We start from the raw sequence: 12,978 nt of genomic DNA on the forward strand, positions 1-12,978 counted from the left end.
TTGCTTTCTAGCTTTAATTAAGTCTGTAATATAGATTCAGACCTTTTTGAAAAGAAGTTAATATGCTTCCTAGATGAGAGATTAAACCCCAGAAAACCCCAGTGTACAAGAAGTATAAACATTGACATGTCATTATAGAAGCCTACAAGTAAACAATATTTTACTATTGCATTTATGGAAAAGTAAAAGATCCAGAGATCAGATTTAAAAGAATAAAGGATTCTAAGTTCTATTTTCAGGTGGTTGGTAAATTATCCATAATTTGGATTAAATGCTCTGCTAATATCTCTGATCTAACCCAGTGCCTGACAATCACTCAATTCTCCTGCAAAGCAATGAGTTCCTCTTTTCAGCTGTGTTACACCAAGAAAAATGGCTGGGGGTTTTTGTGTAAGGAAACAAATGGCTGTAAAATTGCAGCAAACCAAGAAGCCACCAACCAATTGCAAAACGAATTGGTGACTTTCAAACTTCCAGTAAGATGGCAGGGCACTCAGATGCATTGGCTTCTATGGGGTCGATGAAAGGTGTAATAGTCTGTTTTTAAACATGTTTTTTTTATAACTACAAGACCCTGCTGGACATTAAGAACTTGAAGTACTGCAGACTATCCCATCAGCGAGTTGCTCGTTGGCAGAGAAACAGAGAAGCGGAAGGAGCTGGAGCTGGTGCAGACCGTGATGTTGCTTGTGACTTAGAGGCATTGGTGCACAAAGGCGGTGTGCATTCTAGCAGCGAGTGATTGTCTTAGTCACTTTTCTTGTGACTGCAGGACCCTGTTGGTGGTGTGGAATGCTGCATGCCCAGTTTACTGGTTTATTGGAGAATAGTGGCTTTAAATTCCTCAGTGTTATTATATCGAGGACCTGTCCTGAGCCCAGCACACAAGTTCAATTATGAAGAAACCACAGCAGCATCACTAGTTCCTCAGGAGTTTGTGGAGATTCAGCATGGCATCTAAACCTTTTGACAGATTTCTGTAGATGTGTGGTGGGGAGTATATTGAATGGCTGCATCACAGCCTGGTATGGAAACACTAATGCCCTTGAATGGAAACTCCTACAGAAAGTAGCAGTTACATGTAAAGCCCTTCCCAACAATGAGCACATTTATGTGAAACACTGTCACAGGAAAGCAGCATCCATCATCAGGGACCCCCACCTTCCAGGCCATGCTCTCTTCTCACTGCTGCCACCAGAAAGAAGCTTCAGGAGCCTGAAGACTCACCACCAGTTTGAGGAACAGTTACTACCCCCCAACCATAAGGCTATTGAACAAAAGCAGATAACTTCACTTGTCCCATCTGTTATGATTATTATGCTATAGATTGACTGAGTACGCTGACAAGAAAATGAATCTCAGGGTTGTATATCATCCTGCTCGTTGATACAGATGTCAAACAACAATGGACCCAACACCGATCCCTGTGGCATACCACTAGGCACAGGCCTCCAGTCAGAGAGGCAACTATCTACCACCTCTTTCTGGCTTCTTCTTTGAAGCCAGTGTCTAATCCAATTTATTACCTCACCTTGAATGCCAAACAATTGAACCTTCTTGATCAACCTCCCGTGTGCGACCTTGTAAAGGGCCTTGCTAAAGTCCACGTAGACAACATCCACTGCCTTGTCTATAGCGTTCCTGGTAACTTCCTTGAAGAACTCTAAGATGGTTAGTCATGACTTATGACACACAAAGCCATGTTAACTATCCCCAACCAGTCCCTATCTATCCAAATCCTTTCATACCCAGTCCCTTAGAATACCTCCCAATAGCTTTCCTGGCTTATTCTTAAAGCCTTTCTTAAACAATTGAAGAACGTTGGCTATCATCCACCCTAATCTACCTCCAGACAGCAAACACCGCCTTCTCTGTAATCTGTATAGAGTCCATGACTTCACTGCTGTAATGCCTTGCATCCATAGACTGTGCTGCCTGACCTGCTGAGTTCATCCTGCTTGTTTGTACATGTTTATTTGCCCACAGCATCTGCAGAGTACTTTGTGTTCATAGATTGTGTCCGTCTTCCCAGTAAAATAAAGTACAGATGGAAAAAATAATTTAAGATGCTCCCCCTCCCCCCCATCTCTTTCCATAGATTACCACTCTGATCTTCCAGAGGACTAATTGTATCCTTTGCTATCCTTTTGCTCTTAATATATCTGTAGAAACCCTTAGGATTCTCCTTCACCTTGTCTGCTAGAGCAACCTCATTCATGTCTTCTTTTAGTCTTCCTGATCTCCTCCTTCAATGTTCTCTTGCATTTCTTGTACTCTTCAATACCCCATTTATTCCTGCCTGCCTATACCTGCTGTGCACCTCCTCCTTTTCCATAACCAGCGCCACAATATCTCTTGAAAACCAAGGTTTCATAAAATTGTGTCCTTGCCTTTTATTCTGCCAGGAAATTTCACTTTTGATGGCCTCCCATTTACCAAGTACCTCTTTGCCAGAAAGCATCATATCTCAATTCACTCTTGCCAGAATCTTTCTCCCATTTATAATTTCAACCTGACCAGACCTATTCTTTTCCATAATTGCCTTGAAACTGATGGCATTATGATCACTAGATGTAAAGTGTTCCCCTTCTCTACCCCACAAATAATGAGCAATCCTAATATGTTTTCCATATTGACTCTGTTTTCTGATCGTGACGTATTGTATGCAAATATACCTATTTAACTGTAATGCTCCAGATTTTTATAAGTATTAGCGGAAGATCTAAGACTATTTTATTGGTAATTTTTTACTGTTTGGTTTATCACCTTCCATTAAGATCCTGCGGTCTTCTAATAATAGATTTTAATTACTGACTTAGACATAGCCTATATGAAGAGAAATCAGTATTAGCTTCACCACGACAGGGTTTCAAATTAATTTTCTTCATTTTCTAAAGATCCAGGTTGAAAATCTATACTGTTCTCTTTTAAAGGGGACTTTTGATTGTCTTTGAAACATAATATATAATTCTGATAGTCTATTACTTGAGTATTGGTAAATCTTGAAAGTTTACCTTCTGGCTCTCTAGGTAGCATTTGCTATTCCCCCTTTTGACTCATTTGGGTCACATTTGCTGATTGGATGTAAGTGTCTGGTTAATGGTCCAGTGCTTGCAGCAGATAGTGTGACATCTGCTGGGAGCGCTCAGTAAGAAACCGTAGTGTCTTCAAAATTCTGCTCTGTGCATTTTGCATACTGGTACAGTTCTGTTACATAAAATTGCATTAATAGAGTTATCTCCATCAAGGAGATGGTGGTGGACTTTAGGAGATCTAGGCCTCATATGGAGCCAGTGATCATTAATGGAGAATGTGTGGAGCAGGTTAAGACCTACAAGTATCTGGGAGTACAGTTAGATGAGAAGCTAGACTGGACTGCCAACACAGATGCCTTGTGCAGGAAGGCACAGAGTCGACTGTACTTCCTTAGAAGGTTGGCGTCATTCAATGTTTGTAGTGAGATGCTGAAGATGTTCTATAGGTCAGTTGTGAAGAGCGCCCTCTTCTTTGTGGTGGCGTGTTGGGGAGGCAGCATTAAGAAGAGGGACGCCTCACGTCTTAATAAGCTGGTAAGGAAGGCGGGCTCTGTCGTGGGCAAAGTACTGGAGAAGTATAACATCGGTAGCAGAGCGAAGGGCGCTGAGTAGGCTACGGTCAATTATGGAAAACCCTGAACATCCTCTACATAGCACCATCCAGAGACAAAGAAGCAGTTTCAGCGACAGGTTGCTATCGATGCAATGCTCCTCAGACAGGATGAAGAGATCAATACTCCCCAATGCCATTCGGCTTTACAATTCAACCGCCAGGAGTAAGATATGTTAAAGTGCCGGGGTTAGGACTCAATGTATTTAAGTAAACTACTTAAGAACGTTTTAAAAGCTATTATTAATGCTTTTTGAGAGGGTGATTTTAGATGCATATCATATTTTTACTGAGTTAAGTATTGTATGTAATTAGTTTTGCTACAATAAGTGTATGGGACATTGGAAAAAATGTTGAATTTCCCCATGGGGATGAATAAAGTATCTATCTATCTATCTATCTATGTTTATGTAGTAAAGACAAAAAAATGACAAAGACTGAAAATTTGAAACTAAACCAGTTGAATAATATCAACCTTTGTCTTCAATAGCTACCTCTTTTTCCCATCCCCTTTCCTTCCTTTGACCTTTTGTTGGAAATGTTAATAATCAATATCTGCTATAATCCACAGGCATTCACAATTTGATCATGCTTCCTGTCACCTCCCTTCCTGTGACTTTATTCTATTGCATTTCTTTACTCCCCTCTCCATTCATTCCAAAGTTAAAGTAAATTTATTGTCAAGGTACATATATGTCACCATACAATATCTTAAGATTCATTTCTTGCAAGCGTTTACAGAAAAATAAAGGAATAAAATAGAATTTGTGAAAAACTAAACATAAATTTTTTAAAAAAACAATGTGCGAAAGAAGACAAATTGTGCAAGTATAAATAATACTGAAACATAAGTTGTACAGTCCTTGAAAGTGAGTATGTGGAATCAGTTCAGAGTTGAGGTGAGTGAAGTTACCCACATTGGTTCAGGAGCCTCTTGGTTGTAGGGTAATAACTTCCCGAACCTGGTGGTGTGAGACCTAAGACTCCTGTACCTTCTACCCAAAGGTGGTAGATGAGAATATGGCCTGGATGGTGGAAACCATTAATGATGGATTCAGCTTTCTTGTGGCAGCACCGCTTGTAAATGTGTTCCCCACTCTCCTCGAACACTCTGGGTCTATTTCATAACCTTGTACCCTAGAAGCTCTCACATTCAATTATTTGAGGGATGAATCTCCAGAAATCCCACCACCTCAGTATGATTCGCATTACTGAACGTATTTTCCTCGCCTGGGTGAACAATCCCACCTGGATACTCAGATATAATCTTCAGTTTATTCCCACTCTGCTTTCAATAACACCTTCCCTTGCAAGCACTGAAGATGAAACACCTTACAACTCTTTCCCTTCATTTTCCATTGCTCCATATGTTCCTTCCAGTGAAACAGCATTACTTTCAATATTATACTATATGTGCTGTTCACCATGCAATGTTCTCTACATCAGGGAAACCAAGACACTGGATGGTTGATTTGCAGTTCACCCTATTCAGTTTGAAGTATGGGCCTGCACTCACCTAGTACTTTTCTCCATTCTAACGTATCTGTCCTTGACCTCCAAGGCTGCTGGATTGAAACTCAGTTGTAAGACAGACAGACAGACATACCTGATTGATCCCGAGGGAAGTTGGGTTTCATTACAGTCGCACCAACCAAGAATAGTGTAGAAATATAGCAATATAAAACCATAAATAATAATATGTAAATTATTCCAAGTGAAATTAAGTCCAGGACCAGCCTATTGGCTCAGGGTGTCTGACACTCCGAGGGAGGAGTTGTAAAGTTTGATGGCCACAGGCAGGAATGACTTCCTATGATGCTCAGTGTTGCATCTTGGTGGAATGAGTCTCTGGCTGAACGTCCTCCTGTGCCTAACCAGTACATTATGGAGTGGATAGGAGACATTGTCCAAGATGGCATGCAACTTGGACAGCATCCTCTTTTCAGACACCACCGTCAGACAGTCCAGTTCCACCCACAACATCGCTAGCCTTATGAATGAGTTTGTTGATTCTATTGGTGTCTGCTACCCTCAGCCTGCTGCCCCAGCACACAACAGCAAACATGATAGCACTGGCCACCACAGACTCGTAGAACATCCTCAGCATCGTCCGGCAGATGTAAAAGGACTTCAGTCTCCTCAGGAAGTAGAGACGGCTTTGACCCTTCTTGTAGACAGCCTCAGTGTTCTTTGACCAGTCCAGTTTATTGTCAATTCGTATCCCCAGGTATTTGTAATCCTCCACCATGTCCACACTGACCCCTTGGATGGAAATCAGTACCTCATCTTTCAGTTAGACACATTACATCCTTTCAGCCTCAACAGTTGCAGTTAATGAAAGTGATTCTGAGGAATGTTTTCACAGAGCAAATACAGGAGAGAGCTGTGTTCTGTCATAGTGTGATCAAATTTTAAGGTATAGAATGGGGATTGGACATTGTACTTGCTATCAGAGTTTCTAGCTCTATGATTTTTTTTTTGAGAATGAGTTCTTTACCTCAGACTCTTTGAATGAAAAGATTTTTATTTATTCACAACCAAGCATCTTAGTTTCGTAGTTACAGCCAGCATCTCTTTGCCATTGTAGTGGGTGCCTGAAGATTAGAGGGGGGGGGGGAGGTTTAAAGGAAATGGGAATGATGATCTTTTCTTACATGGAGTAGTTGGTATCTGGGATAATATGCAAGAAGAGATGGAGATCAATATTTAAAAGGCAGCCAGGCAGGTACTTGAACAGGCAGGGCATAGACAGGTGGGATTAGTATAGATGTACAAAATTGTTGGCATAGATGCAGTGGGCTGAAGGACCTAATTCTGTGCTGGACAGCTCTGTGACTCTATAAAAAGTGAAAACAATACTCCTCTCCTTTCTACCCCAGTGTATTATACAGCATAGCATGATCTCCCTGTTCTGAAGTGCAAAATATAAGGTGATAGAAATGTGGTCAAGGAGTGCTCACCTTTATCTGCCCTGTTGCCTTTGGGGTTCTATAACATGTGCTCAAATGTCCCTCTGGTAAACTAACTTTCTCAGTTGCCCACCTTTTATTGTGAATTTCTTTTCCTGATTTTTCTTTCACAAATTAAGTACTTACATTGGTCGTTGGTTTATAATTGCCAGATGTACCAAGGTACATGATTTGAGGAAGTGACAGGCAGGGTAGACAAAGTGGATGTCGTGTACTTGGATTTTCAGAAGGCCCTTGACAAGGTGCTGCACATGAAGGTGGTTAAATAGGATAAAAGACCGTGGAATAACAGTAAAGATATTATCATGGATAGAAGATTGGATGACTGGAAGGAAGTAAAGAGTGGGAATAAAGGGGGGCTTCTCTAGATGGATGCTGGTGATTAGTGGTTTTCCACAGGGGTCAATGTTGGAACAGCTTCTTTTCACATTATATGTCAATGAATTGATGGCTTTGTGGCCAAGTTTGCAGACAATATGAGGATAAGTGGAGGGGCAGGTAGTGTTGAGGAAGCAGGGAGGCTGCAGAAGGACTTAAACTGATTAGGAGAATGGGCAAAGAAGTAGCACATGGATATAGTGCAGGGAGTGTATGGTCAAGCACTTTGGTAGAAGGAATAAAGACGTATAGTGTTTTCTAAGTGGGGAAAACATTCAGAAATCAGAGGTGCAAAGGGACTTGGGAGTACTCATGGAGGATTCCCTGAAGGTTAATATTCAGATTGAGTCAGTGATAAGGAAGGCAAATGCAATGTTGGCATTTATTTTGAGAGGACCAGAATACAAAGCAAAACTGTAATGCTGAGGCTGTATAAGGCATTTGTCAGACTAAACTTGGAGCATCGTGAGCAGTTTTAGGCCCCTTATCTAAGAAAGGGCATGTTGGCATTGAAGTGAGTCCAGAGGAGGTTCACGAGAATGATCCTAGAAATATAAGGGTTAAAGTATGAGGAGCATTTGATAGCTCTGGGACTACACTTGCTGGAGGTTAGAAAAATGAGGGAGAATCTCATTGAAACCCATTGAATATATAAAGGCCTGGATAGACTGGATGTGGAGAGGATGTTTCCTATAATGGGGGGAGTCTAGAACCAGAGACCACAGCCTTAGAATAAGAGGGGCATCTATGTAGAACAAAGATGCAAAGGAATTTCTTTATCAAGAAGGTGGTGAATCAGTGGCATTCATTGCCACTGATAGCTGTGGAGGCAAAGCATTGGGAATATTTAAAGTGGGGGTTGATAGGTTCTTGATTAGCATGGGTGTCAATGTTACAGGGAGAAGGCAGGAGAAAGGGGTTGGGAGGGATAATAAAGCAGCAGTGATAGAATGGCAGAGCAGAATCAATGGGCCAAATGGCCTAAGTCTACTCCTATATCTTATGATCTTATCATCTACAGTGGAAAATTTTCCATGCATAGTGTTCATACAGGTCAATTCATTTACAACTGTGTGTTGAGGTTGTAAAAGTTAAAGCAATAAGAGTGCAACACAGTGTTGAAGAAAAAGTCAGTGCAGATAGACAATAAGGTGAGGTGCAAGGTCATAACAAGGTAGATTGTGAGGTCAAGTCCATTCTTAACATAATGAGGACCTGTTCAGTAGTTTTATATCAGCAGGATAGAAGTTGTTCTTGTACCTGGTGATGCATGCTTTTTGCCATTTTTATCCTCTCCCCAAGGGGAGAAGGGAATAGAGAAAATATCTGGAGAGGGTGGGGTTTTTTGATTATGCTGGCAGCTTTACTGAGGCAGTAAGAAGTGTAAACAGAGTACATAGAGGGGTGGTTGGATTCCATGATGTAGGGGGTGTAATCACAATTCTCTGAAGTTTCTTACTGTCCCAGGCAAAGCAGAATCCATACCAAACCGTGAAGCATTCAATAGATTCTTTCTATGGTGCATCAACAAAACTTTGTGAGGGTTTGAGGGGATATGCCTATAGAGAAAGAGGTGCTGGTGAGTTTCCTTTGCCATGACATGAACATGATTGAATCAGAATCAGGTTTATTATCACTGGCATGTGACGTGAAATTTGTTAACTTAGCAGCAGCAGTTCAATGCAATACATAATCTAGCAGAGAGAGAGAAAAAATAAATAAAATAAAACAATAAATAAACAAGTAAATCAATTACATATATCAAATATATATTTTTTAATGTGAAAAAATGGAAATACTATATATTAAAAAAGTGAGGTAGTGTCAAAAGCTTCAAGGTCCATTTAGGAATCGGATGGCAAAGGGAAAGAAGCTGTTCCTGAATCGCTGAGTGTGTGCCTTCAGGCTTCTGTATCTCCTACCTGATGGTAACAGTGAGAAAAGGGCATGCCCTGGGTGTTAGAGGTCCTTAATAATGGACACTGCCTTTCTGAGACACCGCTCCCTAAAGATGTCCTGTGTACATTGTAGGCTACTGCCCAAGATTGAGCTGACTAGATTTACAACCTTCTGTGGCTTCTTTCGGTCCTGCTCAGTAGCCCCTGACAGTGATGTCCCTGGCTGCATCAGACAGTGATGCAGCCTGTCAGAATGCTCTCCACGGTACAACAATAGAAGTTCCTGAGTGTATTTATTGACATGCCAAATCTCTTCAAACTCCTAATAAAGTATAGCACTGTCTTGCCTTCTTTATGACTACATCAATGTGTTGGGACCAGGTTAGATTCTCAGAGATCTTGACACACAGGAACTTGAAGCTGCTCACTCTCTCCACTTCTATGAGGATTGGTATGTGTCCCTTCATCTTACCCTTCCTGAAGTCCACAATCAGCTCTTCCATCTTACTGACATTGAGTGCCAGGTTGTTGCTGCGGCACCACTCCACTAGTTGGTATATCTCACTCCTACGTCCTCTCGTCACCACATGAGATTCTACCAACAGCAGTTGCATCATCAGCAAATTTGAGCAATGCCCAGCCACACAGTCATGTGTATACAGAGAGTAAAGCAGTGGGCTAAGCACACACTCCTGAGGTCCGCCAGTGTTGATTGTCAGTGAGGAGGATATGTTATTGATGAACAGCATCCTGACGTTGGTGTTCGTGTTGTCTAGGTGGTCCAAGGCCGTGTGGAGAGCCATTGACATTGCGTCTGCTGTTGACCTATTGTGGTGATAGGCAAATTGCAATGGGTCCAGGTCCTTGCTGAGGCAGGAGTTTAGTCTAATCATAACCAACCTCTCAAAGCATTTCATCACTGTCGATGTGAGTGCTACCAGGCGATAGTCATTAAGGCAGCCCACATTATTCTTCTTAGGCACTGGTAGGATTGTTGCCTTTTTGAAGCAAGTGGGAACTTCTGCCCGTAGCAGTGAGAGGTTGAAAATGTCCTTGAATACTCCCGCAAGTTGGTCAGCTGTCAGGAGAGGCCGGATAGACTCAAACGCAGGATGCAGACACTGAAGTACTAGGGGGAGGACAGGATGAGGATGCCATGGCACTAAAGGGTAGAGCTGGGGTTCAGGTAGATAGAGTTCAGGCAGGCAGAGTGGAGCGGGCTCCCGAAGTTCAGGCAGGCAGAGCGGAGCGGGCTCCCAAAGTTTGAGTTCAGGTAGGCAGGTCCCCGGGATTCAGGCAGGCAGGTCCTCGGGGTTCAGGCAGGCAGGTCCCCGGGATTCAGGGTTCAGGCAGGCAGGTAGACAGGTCCCCGGGGTTCAGGCAGACAGGCAGACAGGTCCCCGGGATTCAGGGTTCAGGCAGGCAGGTAGACAGGTCCCCGGGTTCAGGCAGGCAGGTCCTCGGGGTTCAGGCAGGCAGGTCCCCGGGATTCAGGGTTCAGGCAGGCAGGTAGACAGGTCCCCGGGGTTCAGGCAGACAGGCAGACAGGTCCCCGGGATTCAGGGTTCAGGCAGGCAGGTAGACAGGTCCCCGGGTTCAGGCAGGCAGGTCCTCGGGGTTCAGACAGGCAGGCAGACAGGTCCTCGAGGTTCAGGCAGGCAGACAGGTCCTCAAGGTTCAGGCAGGCAGGCTAGATAAGCTGGCGGAGAGCCCTCCCTGGGCGGGCCATATATATCCCAGGTAGGGACGCCTCCCAGGCGGAAACACCGGAGGCCTGGGCACGACGTAGACCCCTAAGCGGGTGCGGGGCACTATCCCAGGGTTCGGGCAGAAGAGCAGGACGGGGCAGAACCACTGCCGGGCAGCGGCAGGTTGGCCGGACCTGCCCGACAGAGGCAAGGGATAGGAACAGGCAGAACCACTGCTGGGCAGCGGCAGGTCGGCTGGAACTGCCTGACGGAGGCAGGGGATAGGAACGGGCATAGGTCCAGGATGACCAACACAACAGTCATGACAACGGGAAATTCGGAAACGGCCGGCTGACAGCGCGACCGCGCGAAAAACAAGCGAGCAGAGAAGCGGGACCAGTGCATGGGACGAAAGGTGGGGGAGCAGACCAACCTGGCATTACTGGTACAGGGCAGAGAAGCATGATGAAGAGAAGATCTGAGCCCGGGCGGAATCACAGAATGCAAAGCAGAGTTCGGAGCCGGCAGAGAAACAGGAAACAGAACAAAACAACCACCCGCCTGGTCCCAGTCCCAAAGCCCCTTATAAACACCTGCAGCTCAATGAGTTACAGGTGTGCCTCCTTGAACCAGGAGGGTCCTAACTAGATCACGGGTGACGAGAGGGACAACTGCAGGACCTGGAGTCCGGAGCCCCCGGACCGGATCAAAACCCAGAACGCGGTTCCGGACCGGACCCTGACATCAGCACAGGTTCAGAGCCTTACCTGGTACTCCATCGGGACCTTCTGCTTGCAAGGGTTCGCTCTCTTTAAAGACAGTTTAACATCCGCCTCTGAGACAGAGTTCACAGGATCATCAGGTGCAGCAGGGGTCTTCACAGCTGTAGTTGTGTTCTCCCTTTCAAAGCGTGCATAGAAGGGGTTGAGTTCATCTGGTAGTGAAGCATCGCTGCCATTCATACTATTGGGTTTCGCTTTGTAGGAAGTAATGTCTTTCAGACCCTGCCAGAGTTGCCATGCATCTGATATCAGCTCCAACCTCCTTCAAAATTGTCTCTTTGCCCTTGAAATAGCCCTCCGCAAATCATACCTGCTTTTCTGGTACAGGCCTGGGTTGCCAGACTTGAATACCACAGATCCAGCCTTCAGCAGACAACGTACCTTCTGGTTCATCCACGGCTTTTGGTTTGGAAATGTACAGTAAGTCTTTGTAGGCACACACTCATCCACTCAGGTTTTAATGAAGGATAGGATATTGATGATGATTAGGATAGGATATTAGAAAACCTACAGCACAATACAGGCCCTTCGGCCCACAAAGTTGTGCCGAACATGACCCTACCTTAGAAATTACTAGGCTTACCCATAGCCCTCCATTTTTCTAAGCTCCATGTACCTATCCAAAAGTGTCTTAAAAGGTACATGTTGGTGATGTTCACTCTCTACCCTCTTGACCTCAGCACTTTTGATGTAAACAGGAGCATGTTTCTCCATTCTGGTGTCTTCCCCCTTCCTTTTCAGTTCTGAAGAAGTGTCTCAGTTCAAAACATCGACTGTTTATTAATTTCCATAGATGCTCCCTAATGAGTTCCTCCAGCATTTTGCGTATGTTACTCTGGATTTCCAGCAACCGCAGAATTTCTCATGTTTATCTATGTTTCTCCAGATTGAATTCCATTTGCTATTTCTTTATCTACATTTTGTTCTGGCTGAATAAAACAAATAAGCAAACAATCTACTGAAGTATTCTTCAGAAGATAACAAAGTTACAGAGTTGTAGAAGTCTTTATAATAATGCCCATTTGCAATTGGGAGATGTTACTAAAATAGTAAGTCAAACAGCACAGTGAACTGGACTGACTGAAAGGTGAACAGCCACCTTGGATTTGTTCTATATATTTTTTCCTGAACAAGACATACAGTCAGTATCTGAGCAATTTTCCACATTATCAAGTAATAGGTCAATGTTGCTATTGTACTGGAATAACTTACTGGAGGATCACAGCACAGATCTGCAGGATTACAATTGAGATGCCATCTAGTCTCATAGGCTTTCCTGTTTTCAGCCCTCTCAGCAATTTTTTGACGTTATGAGCAGTGAATCAAATAGGCTAAAAAACTGGCTTCTGTAATTTGGGGATCTTAAGAGGATTCCAAGATAAATCATTGACTTGACAGTTCTAGCTGACTAAGGTTACTAATGCGTCATCAGACCCTGTTTAATTCTCACATCAGATTTCTATAATTGTTGAGGTCAAGGATGTTCTTGGAACCTCCTCCCTGTTTTAATTTCTAGCATGATTTATTACTGAAATTGACAGAACTACAAAGCTTTCATCTAACCTTTGAAAGTTAGAAAACAGTGATATGATTCCTCCAAAAAATATGAGCATATTAT

The sequence above is a fragment of the Hemitrygon akajei genome, chromosome 1, assembly GCF_048418815.1.
Source record: "Hemitrygon akajei chromosome 1, sHemAka1.3, whole genome shotgun sequence".
In the NCBI taxonomy this organism is placed as follows: Eukaryota; Metazoa; Chordata; class Chondrichthyes; order Myliobatiformes; family Dasyatidae; genus Hemitrygon; species Hemitrygon akajei.